We start from the raw sequence: 13,516 nt of genomic DNA, 5'->3' as shown, positions 1-13,516 counted from the left end.
AATGACACAGATGTACAAGCACCATACACTAACTGCGATCCTAAATTTTTTGTTAACCACAATGTTATTCCAGGGTCAACACAGATGTTGATGCAGAAACATGTCACACTCAGCAAAATCAGGTTTTGTTAGAGGAGAGTGTCTTTAATCACTCTGTCAAAAAGTATGAATGCTTTTTTTTACCACGCATGTTCACAATTGAGCTTATAATTATATATCATACAGATCTGTCACTATTTCTGTTTCAACATAACTTTGTTGGGGCAGGACATGAATGTATTTTTAATCTCCCCCTTTTTTTTTTTTTTTTTTTTTTTTTTTTTGCCAGCCACCACCAGAGTTTTTGATTATTTTCACCTAAATGTGATGGTTTTCAGAATATTTTCTGCTATGCATATATGAACACATCATTAACAACTTGGATGTAGATAGGTTTTAGGTTTTATCAGAAATTTAAAATGTTAGACAAAGAAACTGAGAAAATTAAAAAAAAATTATCAAAGTAATTAATTTTTAAGCAAAATATGTTCTTTCACTTGTAAATAATTATATAAATAATTGAAATTGGATTCAATAAACAGAACAAACAAACAGACACACAGTTTTACAAATACACACACACACACACACACACATTTAGGCTTCATACATGCATATATATACCACATACCCTATTTATATATGTGTTAAAGGATTGTTAGGCTGAATTAATAAGATCAACTGGAACTGGGAACACTCTCTATAGCAATGTAAAAAGAATGGCATCTATGCTAATATTAGTCTGTTTCTTTCTTATTCTGTTTCTCAGTATATCCAGATCAGATTGCCGATTAGCATCAAGATATGACCTTCATCGTATACCAGAACACCAAGATGGATAGATCACGGGAACCAGACACACACACACAAAAATATAAATGATGAAGCAAGGGATCCTTCACCCACGGCGGCGATGGAGACTGGCAGACCCGTGGTGAGCTCCATGTGGAGGGCAGAGGATGAGTGCAGGGGCTGCTGGGATCCATCGATGACGTGTGGCAAGGGTGGGAGGGTGGGATAACTTGAGGCGATGCACGAGGCGCGGGCACTGGAGGCAGCGGCGCTGGGCAGGCGGCCATCTTGGGCAGCGGCGCTGGGCAGGCGGCCATCTTGGGCAGCGGCGCTGGGCAGGCGGCCATCTTGGGCAGCGGCGCTGGGCAGGTGGGCATCTTGGGAAGCGGATCGGGGAAGGCGGCCATTACAGGAGTTGATGCGGTGTCCTTTTCCTCCTCAACACCCAACGTGAAAGCTGACCCCACAGTCACTAAACCAAACTCTATAAACTGTGCAAGTGACTCACGTGGAACAAGTTTTGATTTGAGTGGCTGATTTATTCCCTCATGAAAAAATTCAATCAATAAACAGTCCGGTAAGTCAGAGAGGTAAGCCAGGTCCAGACATTTTTGGGTGTAGTCCTCAAGTGTTCAGCTGCCCTGCTTGAGGGTTAGCAAAGACATTGCAAGGTGCATACCTGGCCATGGTTCGGGTGAAAAGCCGCTGGATCCTGGTGTGAGGTTGCATTCTGTCACAAATGGTCTGAGGCGTGCGGATCCATGTGCAGGCTTTTATTGAACAACGGCATGGTCAAAACAGGCAGGCGTCTAACAGGGCAAACAGGAGTATCGGAGACGAGGCAAAAACAAAATCCAAAAACAGGCGGTGGTCAGGTCAGGCAGCAAACAATCCGAAAATCAGAAGACAGGCAGGGTCAAAACCAGGGAAACAAGAAACAACAATCCTATAGAAATCCAAACAGGCGAACAATGCAACCTCCAGGTGAGTGACCTGCTTCTGAATTTATAGTCCAGGAACAGGAAGTTGTTGCAGAGGGAGTGAATGCAGATCACCCAGAGGTAAGGGCTCCCTCTGCTGGCTTGGTGACACATACATAAATACATATTTATATCTGACAGATTATTAATATATCCACAACATGCCTGGAGATGTTTCTATGTCTGTAAAGGCATCTTATCAAATGCAGTACCAAAAGTAATACAAATATCAATGTTTTGCATCCACAGTCCTCCCTAGAGGAATAGAGTAAGTTTGTGTAAGATGCAAAGTAGAATTTATGTTGTTAATCACTGAAAATGTATCCAGATTATTTCCTGATGCTCTTTTCGTGAACTCAGGAAGATGCATGCAAACAGAATCATGGTATGTCACAATCTGTGACAAACGCAGGTGAGAATCAATAAGTGTTTGAGTATCCTGCCGTAAAAACCTGTAGTTTAAAGCAGCAACGTTTGAATTTGTAATGAGTACGTCATTCTGGAGCGGGTTTTACTGTTTACAGCCACTAGTTAACTCTGCTCTGGATAGAGATTAATATTGCATAATAAAGGCTTGGATTTGGGTGTGTTCTTCTCTGTATGGATATAGAAGATTTGGATTACAGCACACAAATGAAATAGTTTTTTTTATATATATTTTATTGTTCTATTGTTAGTTACAGCATGTCAGAGAAAACGCCTTTTGGTGCCCATGGTACGTAAGTTAGATATTAAATGACAAGTAAATATTAAACTATTGCAGAAATGTTGTTTATTTTGAAGGTTTAAAATGGAACATTATATAAAGGCCTATTTCTGGAAAAGAGCTTGCAGCAGACATCACACAACAGAATGTAATCTGTTATCATTTCATTTTAAGTAAATAGTTTAAGCAAGGTCATTGATCAACTAAACAACTAAAAATAACAAAATTAATACAGTGATTTCAATATTCATACGAATCCACAGTTTTGTACATTTAAATGCTATAAATACATAAATATTTGTATGTTTCAGTTTGTTTTGTATATTTTAGTGGCTGTAAAAACGTGAGATCACGTTAAAAAGGTTCGAAAAATCCTTCATGTGGGCAAACTTTGCTATTAACATTGAATAAAACATTTAAATTTTCCCCCTAAAACTGCACAAGGCACCTTTCTCTCACTGAGAAAAAAGATTTTGGAGCATATGTGGGCTTAGTTCGTCTTCAGGAACCCGAACCGTGTCAATGTTGCTATGAGGAATGCCTCCAGCATGACCATACTCTGAATAGTATGTGTAATTAGTCCAAAGGCTGTGTTCAGGGAATCACAGTAGGATTTGGTAAAGAGAATGATGATGGCAACCTCCTATCCTCTTCCTTTCTCACCAGATCTAGTAATTTTATACACAAGCAGAGTGTCATTATGAGCAGCATGGGAAGTGGAACTCGCGCTATCAGCTCTCAAAGGGGCTAATTGCACTTCTCTGCTTCGCCTCCGCAAACTTGTGGTTTCACTCCCGCTGTTGTTGAGACATCAGGATCGCATTGGCCGCTGCTGCTGCAGTCTTGTGTGAACTCTGTATAGTTAAACCTGTAAACTCTGCACCTTATTACAAGTATGGTAGAACCATCACTTCCACCACAAAAGAAAGCTTTCTAAATAACCTTCCTGACTTATCTTAATTCCTTAGCACATCCAATACGACGCAAAAACTTGATGATATAACAGAAACTATGCACTCTCTTTTTTCTAGCACTTTAGATACAGTTGCTCCTTTGCACTTAAAAAAGATAAAAGAAAACAATCTGAATCCATGGTATAATGAAAACACACACACCCTAAAGAGAGCAGCCCGGAAAATGGAGCGCAGGTGGAGAAAAACTAAATTAGAAGTATTTCGTATTGCCTAGCGGGAGAGTATCCTGTCATACAGAAAAGCATTAAAAATTGCAAGATCTGATTATTTTTCTTCCCTTTTAGAAGAAAACAAACACAACCCGCGGTATTTATTCAGTACAGTAACTAAATTAACAAAAAATAAAACGTCAACAGGTGCTAATATTCCCCAAGAGTATAGCTGCAATGAGTTCATGAATTTCTTTACTTCTAAGATTGATACCATCAGAGATAAAATTGTAACTATGCAGCCGACAACTACAGTTTCACATCAGACACATCTCACTAGCTTTAGATCCCCTGAGGAAAAATTACAGTCTTTCTCTATTATAGGAGAAGAAGACTTGTACAAACTTGTTAAATCATCTAAACCAGCAACATGTATGTTAGACCCTATTCCATCTAAACTATTAAAAGATTTGCTTCCAGAAGTCATAGATCCTATTTTGAACATTATTAATTCATCATTGTCATTAGGATATGTTCCCAAAACCTTCAAACTGGCTGTAGTTAAGCCTCTTATTAAGAAACCACATCTTGATCCCAAAGACTTAGTAAATTACAGACCAATCTCTAATCTCCCTTTTCTGTCAAAGATACTAGAAAAGGTAGTATCCTCACAACTGTATTCCTTTTTAGAAAAAAATGGTGTCTGTGAGGATTTCCAATCAGGTTTTAGACCATACCATAGTACTGAGACTGCTCTCATTAGAGTTATTAATGACGTGCTTTTATCATCGGATCGTGGTTTTATCTCGTTATTAGTGCTATTAGATCTTAGCGCAGCATTCGATACTATCGATCACAACATTCTCTTGGATAGACTAGAAAACTATGTTGGAATTAGAGGAAGCGCCTTAGCATGGTTTAAATCATATCTATCTGACCGCTATCAGTTTGTAGCATTAAATGAGGAGGTATCATATCAATCACAAGTGAAATATGGAGTTCCTCAAGGCTCAGTGCTAGGACCGTTACTTTTCAACCTGTACATGTTACCTCTGGGAGATATTATCAGGAGTCATGGTGTTAGCTTTCACTGCTATGCTGATGATACTCTATATTTCAGCACAGCCTGGTGATACACAACCAAATTGAGAATCTAACAGAATGCATAGTCGATATAAAAAGCTGGATGATGAGTAACTTCCAAATGCTAAATTCTGAAAAAACAGAGGTGCTAATAATTGGACCTAAAAACCCCACATATAATAATCTAGAACACAGCCTATCACTTGATGGCTGCTCTGTTAATTCTTCATCATCAATTAGGAACCTAGGTGTGCTGTTTAACAGCAATCTTTCCTTCAAAAGTCATGTTTCTAGCATCTGTAAAACTGCGTTTTTCCATCTTAAAAATATATCTAAATTACGACCTATGCTTTCAACCTCTAATGCAAAAATATTAATTCATGCGTTTATGACCTCGAGGTTAGATTATTGTAATGCTTTATTGGGTGGTTGTTCTGCACGCTTAATAAACAAACTTTAGCTAGTCCAAAACGCAGCAGCCAGAGTCATTACTAGAACTAGGAAGTATGATCACATTAGCCCGGTTCTGTCAACACTGCACTGGCTCCCTATCAAACATCGGATAGATTTTAAAATCTTATTAATTACCTATAAAGCCCTGAATGGTTTAGCTCCTCAATACTTGAGCGAGCTCTTATCACATTATAGTCCTGCCCGTCCGCTGCGTTCTCAAAACTCTGGCCATTTGATAATACCTAGAATATCAAAATCAACTGCGGGCGGCAGTCACCAGATCCCGATGCACACACACATACACACACACACTAAGTCATTTACACTACCTGACACAGTTGCGTTTAAAATTGAACTGGAATTTAAGTGCTGGGTGTCCGGTCAGAGGAGAACTGACCCCAACTGAGTCCGGTTTCTCCCAAGGTTTTTTTTTCTCCATTCTGGATGCATGGGGTTTTGTTTCCTTGCCGCTGTCGCCTATGGCTTCCTTGGTTGGGGACACTTAACTTCTAGTGATTATCGTTGAATTGACTACAGAGACCGTCTCTGCATTTAATAAGAAATTGGTCACTCTCGTCATTGTACTCTTCTACATTATACTGTACAGTGCTTTGATGCAACCTGTGTTGTTAAAAGCGCTATATAAATAAAAATGATTGATTGATTGATTGATTATCAGTATCGTCTAGATCTGGGTCAGCTATGGGGTCATTGTTGGTCTTGCGTAGTCATAACTGATCATTATATGGGGCTGTAGTTTTCATCAGGGCTTCGATCCTGTGTTTTGGGCTTTAGCGGTTTTGGACAGTCTCGGATATAATGGCCTTCCTTGTGGCAATTAAAACACCTGTTATATTCTTTGTCATCGTGTGTCTGCCTTTAAAACCTTCCCCTTTTACCTTGCCCACGTGTTCTCCTCCCCCTTCCTCTCTGATTAGCTTGGTAGAATGTGTCTGTCAAGATCTATCAAGGTCTATCAAGTCTATCAAGATGGCGCCGTTGAGTTCGGCTGCCGTCACGACCGCTCCTGCAAAACTTTGTTTTTCTGTTAATTGTTAGTATTTTTGATAGTCTGCGCGGTTTTCTTTATATAAGATGGCTATTACTACATAAAACCGAGCCACTCTTATATCTATTGGTGTACAATGCACCCAACTTTCGCCGTTTTTAAACTCGGACCCATGTTGGCCGAGCGAGATCCTGTCGAAGACAAAAGGACGCGACCCACACCGGCGTCCACAAGGGAAACGAGCCGGCGTCAGGAACTGGTTGAGGGCACGCTCACACCGCGCTCCCCTACCTAGTGTCCTGTTAGCCAACGTCCAGTCTCTGGAAAACAAGCTTGATGACCTCAGGGCAAGGATCAAGTTCCAGAGAGGCAGTCGGGACTGCAACCTCCTCTGCTTCACCGAGACATGGCTGAACCCAGCGGTACCGGACCACGCCATACAACCAGCCGAGTTTTTCTCTGTTTACTGCATGGACAGAACAATGGAGTCGGGGAAGACACGGGGAGGTGGAGTGTGTCTGATGGTGAACAACCGCTGGTGCGACAGCGCGAGCGTTGTTCCTCTCTCATGCTCCTGCACACCAAACCTGGAACTTCTGACCATCAAATGTCGCCCTTTCTATCTTCCATGGGAATTCATGTTGAACAACAGGCTTCCATGGTGAACAACCGCTGGTGCGACAGCGCGAGCGTTGTTCCTCTCTCATGCTCCTGCACACCAAACCTGGAACTTCTGACCATCAAATGTCGCCCTTTCTATCTTCCACGGGAATTCATGTTGAACAACAGGCTTCCATGGTGAACAACCGCTGGTGCGACAGCGCGAGCGTTGTTCCTCTCTCATGCTCCTGCACACCAAACCTGGAACTTCTGACCATCAAATGTCGCCCTTTCTATCTTCCATGGGAATTCAGCTCTGTCATAGTCAGTGCCGTTTACATTCCACCTCAAGCGGACACGGACACTGCAATATGGGACTTACACAACCACCTCACAACACACCAGTTACAGCACTGGGACTGCTGGGGGATTTTAACAGTGCAAACCTCACTGCCAAACTTTCACCAGCACATCACCTGCCCCACTGGATCACTGCTACACACCCTTCAGAGAGAGCTAGAGAGAGATCATGCCCACCGTTTGGTAAATCGGACTATGCCGCAATCTTCCTTGTACCTGTTTACAAACAGAGGCTGAAACAGGAAGCCCCAGTACAAAGGGAGGTGTCACGCTGGTCTGACCATTCGGTGGCCGCTCTGCAGGACGCTTTGGATGATGCAGACTGGGCCATGTTCAGGTGTAGCTCCGAGGGCGTCAACGTGTTCACGGAAGCGGTGGTGGGATTCATCGGGAAACTAGCGGATGACACGGTAGAGAAAACCAGAAGCCGTGGGTAGACAAAACTATCCACAACTCTCTGAGATCCCGCTCCGCAGCCTATAACACGGGGATTGTCACCGGGGACATGACCGAATACAAGGCTGCGTCGTACAGCGTGCGCAAAGCGGTAAAGGAGGCAAAGAGGCGCTACCGGAGGAAACTACAGTCAAAGTTTCAACACAGTAACTCTAGGAGCCTATGGCAGGGACTGAGAAACATCACAGACTATAAAACGCCAACCTCCAGAGTGGAGAGCACGGCTGCTTCTCTGGCAGACGAGCTAAATAACTTTTATGCTCGTTTCAAGGCTGCAGCTAATCACGCTAATCACGCTAGCATCGCTAGCAGTATGATGAACAGCATGTATGCCGAGAGAGCCGGAGAGGAAATTGCTTTCACCATTTCGGGGGACGACGTAAGGAGGGCATTCAGGAGAGTGAACACCAGGAAGGCAGCAGGACCTGACGGCATCACAGGTCGGGTTCTGAGAGCCTGTGCTGACCAGCTAGCACCGGTGTTCACTGAGATATTTAATCTCTCCCTGAAACAGTCTACAGTCCCCTTGTGTTTCAAACAGTCCACCATTGTTCCTGTGCCGAAGAAACCTCAACCATCTTGCCTGAATGATTACCGCCCTTTTATTCTGACGTCGGTAGTGATGAAGTGCTTCGAGAGACTCGTCAGAGACTTCATCACCTCATCGCTACCGGACACACTCGACCCACTACAGTTTGCCTACCGCCAAAACCGGTCTACGGAGGATGCCATCACACACCTCCTCCACACAACCACGAGCCACCTGGATTTTAGGAAAGGGAACTATGTGAAAATGCTGTTCGTGGACTATAGTTCAGCGTTCAACACCATAGTTCCCTCCACGCTCACCTCGAAGTTGGAGGTCCTGGGACTCAGCCCATCCCTGCATCACTGGATCACCAACTTTCTGACCGACAGACCACAAGCCGTACGGATGGGAAAACACACCTCATCCTCCCTCACTCTCAGCACTGGAGCCCCTCAGGGTTGTGTTCTGAGCCCTGTGCTGTACTCGCTGTACACACATGACTGTGTGGCCACTACAAACTCCACCACCATCATTAAATTTGCTGACGACACTGTTGTGGTGGGCCTGATCTCCAACAACAATGAGATGACCTACCTTCAGGAGATCAACAACTTGGAGAGATGGTGTCAGGAGAACAATCTGCTCCTGAACGTCAGCAAAACAAAGGAGTTAATAATGGACTTCAGCATGAAGCAGGTGCGCTCTTACCATCATGATCGACAGGACCCCAGTGGAGAGAGTGGACAGTTTTCGGTACCTGGGTGTTCACATCACGCAGGACCTGTCTTGGTCCTGTCACATCAACACCCTGGTGAAGAAGGCCCGGCAGCGTCTATACCATCTGAGGCACTTAAGGGACTTCAGACTCCCATCTCAGGTGCTCAGGAACTTTTACACCTGCACCATCGAGATTGTCCTGACGGGAAACATCACCTCATGGTTCGGGAACAGCACCATGCAGGACAGGCGAGCCCTTCAGATGGTGGTGCGGTCAGCTGAGCGCACCATCCACACTGAGCTCCCTGTGCTGCAGCACATCTACAACAAGCGGTGCTGTACCAGGGCCAGGAAGATCGTGGAAGACCTCAGCCATCCCAACAATGGACTCTTTTCTCTGCTGCGTTCAGGAAAGCGCTTTCGTTCCCTGAAGGCAAACACAGAGAGAATGAGGAGGAGCTTCTTTCCGCAGGCCATTCAGAGTCTGAACCAGAGAACACCCAGTACCTAATCACTGGGATTCCCATGTCCACCCCTCCTTCCCCAGATACTCGCCACTTACAATTGGACAATTACACAGGAAAATATTGCACTAGTCACTTTGCATTGGACATTCGCCCAGCCACTTTACACTTTACACTTTATATCTTATACTTTATATTTTATATTCTATACTTTATTTTATTTTTTTTTTTTTATACTTTGCACACTTCTTTTTATATATATTTTTATATTTATATATATATTTAAATTTTGTTTTCTATTTTGATGCTGGATGGTTGTAAAGAACATTTCACTGCATGTCGTACCATGTATGTATGTGTATGTGACAAATAAAATTTTAATTTGATTTGAATTTGATTTGGTCAAAACGTCAAACACGCCGCCCTTCTCACAGATTTATTAAGAGTCATTCAACTCCCTCATACAGTTGTTTTGTGTGCCGCACACACAAAAGGTACTGACTCAGTTTCACTTGGCAATGCATACGCAGACGAAGCAGGTAAGCAAGCTGCACAAGGAAAGTTAGATATATGTGAAATACACAAAGTAACATCATTAGAAACTCCATTAGACGTGTCAGTGATATCAGACATGCAAAAACAAGCACCAGCATCGGAGAAGCAGATGTGGTTAACAAAAAGAGCACATTTGTCAGATGACACATACAGACTAGAAGGCAAACTGTGCCTTCCATGAAGTTTGTACAAAATAGCAGCAAGTTTGACACATGGGCAAGCACATGTGTCAACAGGAGGGATGGTGCATAGGGTAGAACAATACTTTTATGCACCAGGCTTTAATAGCTACTCAAAAAAATTTGTCTTGCTTGATCTGCTGTAAACATAACTCGCAGGGCAACTGCAGACCTAAGAGAGGTCAATTTCCAAAGCCAGACTACCCTTTTCAATTTATCCACATGGATTTTTTTGAACTGACACCTTGCCAACAGTACAAATACTGTTTGGTGCTGGTAGATCCATTTTCCAAATGGGTTGAAATAGTGCCAAGTAAACATGCTGATGCACTAACGGTGGCTAAAGCTTTGTGTAAGATAATCATCCTAGAACATGGAGTACCTCAGAGACTGTACAGTGATAATGGACCACATTTTGTGAATGATGTAGTCACTCAGATGTCCATTAATTTAGGCATAACGCTTAAAAACCATTGTTCTTATCACCCACAGAGTGCAAGATTAGTTGAGAGAACTAATGGCACAATTAAACTCAGGTTAAGGAAAACAATGGAACAGACAAGCAGAAACTGGGTTGAATGTTTGACTTTGGTAAAAAAATATATATGAGAATAACGCCCACGGACAAAAGGCTAACACCTTTTGAGATATTGTATGGTAGACCGTTCAGTTTGCCGCTGTGTGATGATGTGTGTGAGAAACCACAAGAACAGCATATACTAGCAGAATGGATGAACAAAATGCTGAAATTTAAAGATGTTGTAAGTGCAAATGACCTGCCAGTCGTTCCTCTGTCTACATAGGAAACCCGAGTGAAACTTGGAGATACCATCCTGATAAAAGCTATAAAGAGGAAAAACTGGACCTCGCCCAAGTGGGAAGGACCTTTCACCGTGGTACTGACTACCCCAACCGCCTTGAAGATCGCTGAGAGATCTACGTGGATTCATCAGAGCCACTTTAAGATGGTAACAGAGTTTCCCGCCTAGAATGACGAGTACGGGTGTGAAGTCCGGTTACAAAGGGTGGTGAAGGCAATAGGCCTCACTGGTCTCGACCCAGTAAAGAAACCAACAGAACCCTACTCATTTTTAGCATGGCGGTCCTGGTGGGAGTCCTACTGTGGATGGATGACGAGGAGAGAGAGACGATTAAAAAGGAACAGAAAGAGGTGAATTTTGACTGGTTCACAGAACGACAAGAACTAAGAACTCATTTTGATTTGAACATGTGGTATGCCTACGCAAAGTTCCTAGCAAACAGCACAAATTTGACCAACTGCTATGTCTGCACTAAAATGCCAACAGCCATCAGAAACCCACGCATAATTCCTAGACCATATACAAATATTTCAACATTGTTTCCTGAAACACTTGTATCAGCTTATAGCTCTGCTTATTTGAATTCCACTAAGAACAACAAGTTGCCCGCACCTGTGAATATGAGCACATTGACCTTCAAGAACTTGTTAATATTAAATACCACAGGAGTAGAGAAACTGTGTGGACCGGTGCACATAGAAGCAGGGTCTGTTTTCACCTGTTATGAGAATAGAGAAACACTAGGTGGCACGCCAGAGCAAGAAATGGGAGATTTCCCCTCTGCATACTGTAATCAGACATTTACAGCGTGTATAGCAGGTAAACATAATGGAATTAATCCTACACAGACAATTTGTGAGTCATATTTTACAGTTCCAGACGTCATGGGAACCACACCTCAGTAAACACATGTGTGGTTATGTGGCAACAACATTTATTCTAATCTACCAACAAGGTGGACCGGACAATGCGCCCCTGTCATTCCTACAGACCATCCCTACATCGTAAGTGCACATCCTAGTAAAGTAAGGTTGAGAAAGAGGTCTTTTGAGAAACATGATTCTGTCTGGGGGACGGACGTTCCCAAAGACCACAAGCTATGGACTGATGGAGAGAAAGTTTTATTGGCCCTTTTTCCATGGGATGGGGTTGGTAAACTAATGTTTACCATGGAGAAAGTGGATTACCGTTTCGGGTTTGTTTGTGAATAGCACCATAGCAGCCATAAAAGGAATACAGGAAGAGCTGAGAGCACTGAGACAGATGGAACTTCAAGACAGACTGGTATTAGATCAACTTACAGCCTCCACCGGAGGAGTGTGTGCAACAGTAGGAACATCATGTTGCACGTTTATACCAGACAACGATACGGACGGAGGAGTAATACAACAAGCAATAGCCAACCTCACTGAATTAAGAGATGTCATGGAGAGGGACAGAATAACAACTCAAGGACTGTTATCATGGCTGTTTGGTGGGAAATGGTGGAATGTGCTATTGAAAATGATCACACCAGTGATTGCAGTTTTAAGTTTGCTGTGTTTATGCATGATCTGTGTTTTACCATGTTTAAGGGCAATGAATACCAAAATGATTAGCCAGAAAATTTTCAGTTTTACCATGCTTCTCCACCAAGAGAAAAATGGAGAGTTTTACTGTCATGTGTGGAGTCTCAGTTAAAACCACAGCTGTGACATGGCTGAGTGCTGATGTTGTGATACAAAAAGTACACTGACAAGATACAGTAGCCGTGCCAAGAACAAGAGGCACTGTTTTTATTTTAATTTTCTCTTTTCATTTCATTTTCATATTTTCCTTTTATTTTTCTCATTTTCTATTTTTAAATTTTATATTGTATACATTAAGATGCAAGCCTTACAGGTGATCGCCCATGTAACATCTTGGGGGTCGGTTGGGAATTTTTCCTCAGATACTGAGGTTTTCGCCCAACCTTGCTGTTTAAAGTAAGCGTTGATTATTTAATCAAGTAATCAGTAGATATGTAGTTCAACATGCATGTGCTTTTTTATGTCATCTTTAGTAGGTGCTAAATGTCAAACAGGAGGGAGATGTTGGAGTTGTGCATTGGTGTCCACCGGTACCAGGCTTTCACCAGGATGTCCGCCTGGTGGACACGGAATGTTGGAATTGTGTATTGACATATGTGCACCTGTGGCCCTTCAGTCTCAATTCGGTTCACTCTTTGTTCTAGATCATAACATGACCTCAATATAATATCTTAGACTGGTATGGGCGCCAGAAGAATCTGAAGGAGTGAAGAGTCTGACGCGCAAAAGATATGTAGTTGATGTTTGACTTCATGTTTGAAGTCCTTGTCATTCCTTTTTACTCATCTCACCCTGTGTTTTATTACGCTTGAGTTGATCCTTCCTGGTAAAGAGCCATTTGAGTGAAATAGGCTCAACAGTTTTTGCTCATATAGGTCTAGAACTAAGCAAATTGTGCATTTTAAGCTCTGAAGTTAAATTTTGTGTCCAAAACTAGAAACTGACTGAAAAGGCATGTCTTGCTTTGAAACTGCATGAAAAAACTTTTTCTCACTGAGAAACAACCTTTAAAGCAGTTTTTGGCTTGTTTTGAGTTCATTTGCTCAGAAGCACTAAAAACATCATTTCTACTCATAAAAAGT

The sequence above is a fragment of the Puntigrus tetrazona genome, chromosome 1 (assembly GCF_018831695.1).
Source record: "Puntigrus tetrazona isolate hp1 chromosome 1, ASM1883169v1, whole genome shotgun sequence".
NCBI lineage: Eukaryota > Metazoa > Chordata > Actinopteri > Cypriniformes > Cyprinidae > Puntigrus > Puntigrus tetrazona.
The sequence above is the reverse complement of the archived record's forward strand: the minus strand, read 5'-3'. Positions refer to the sequence as shown.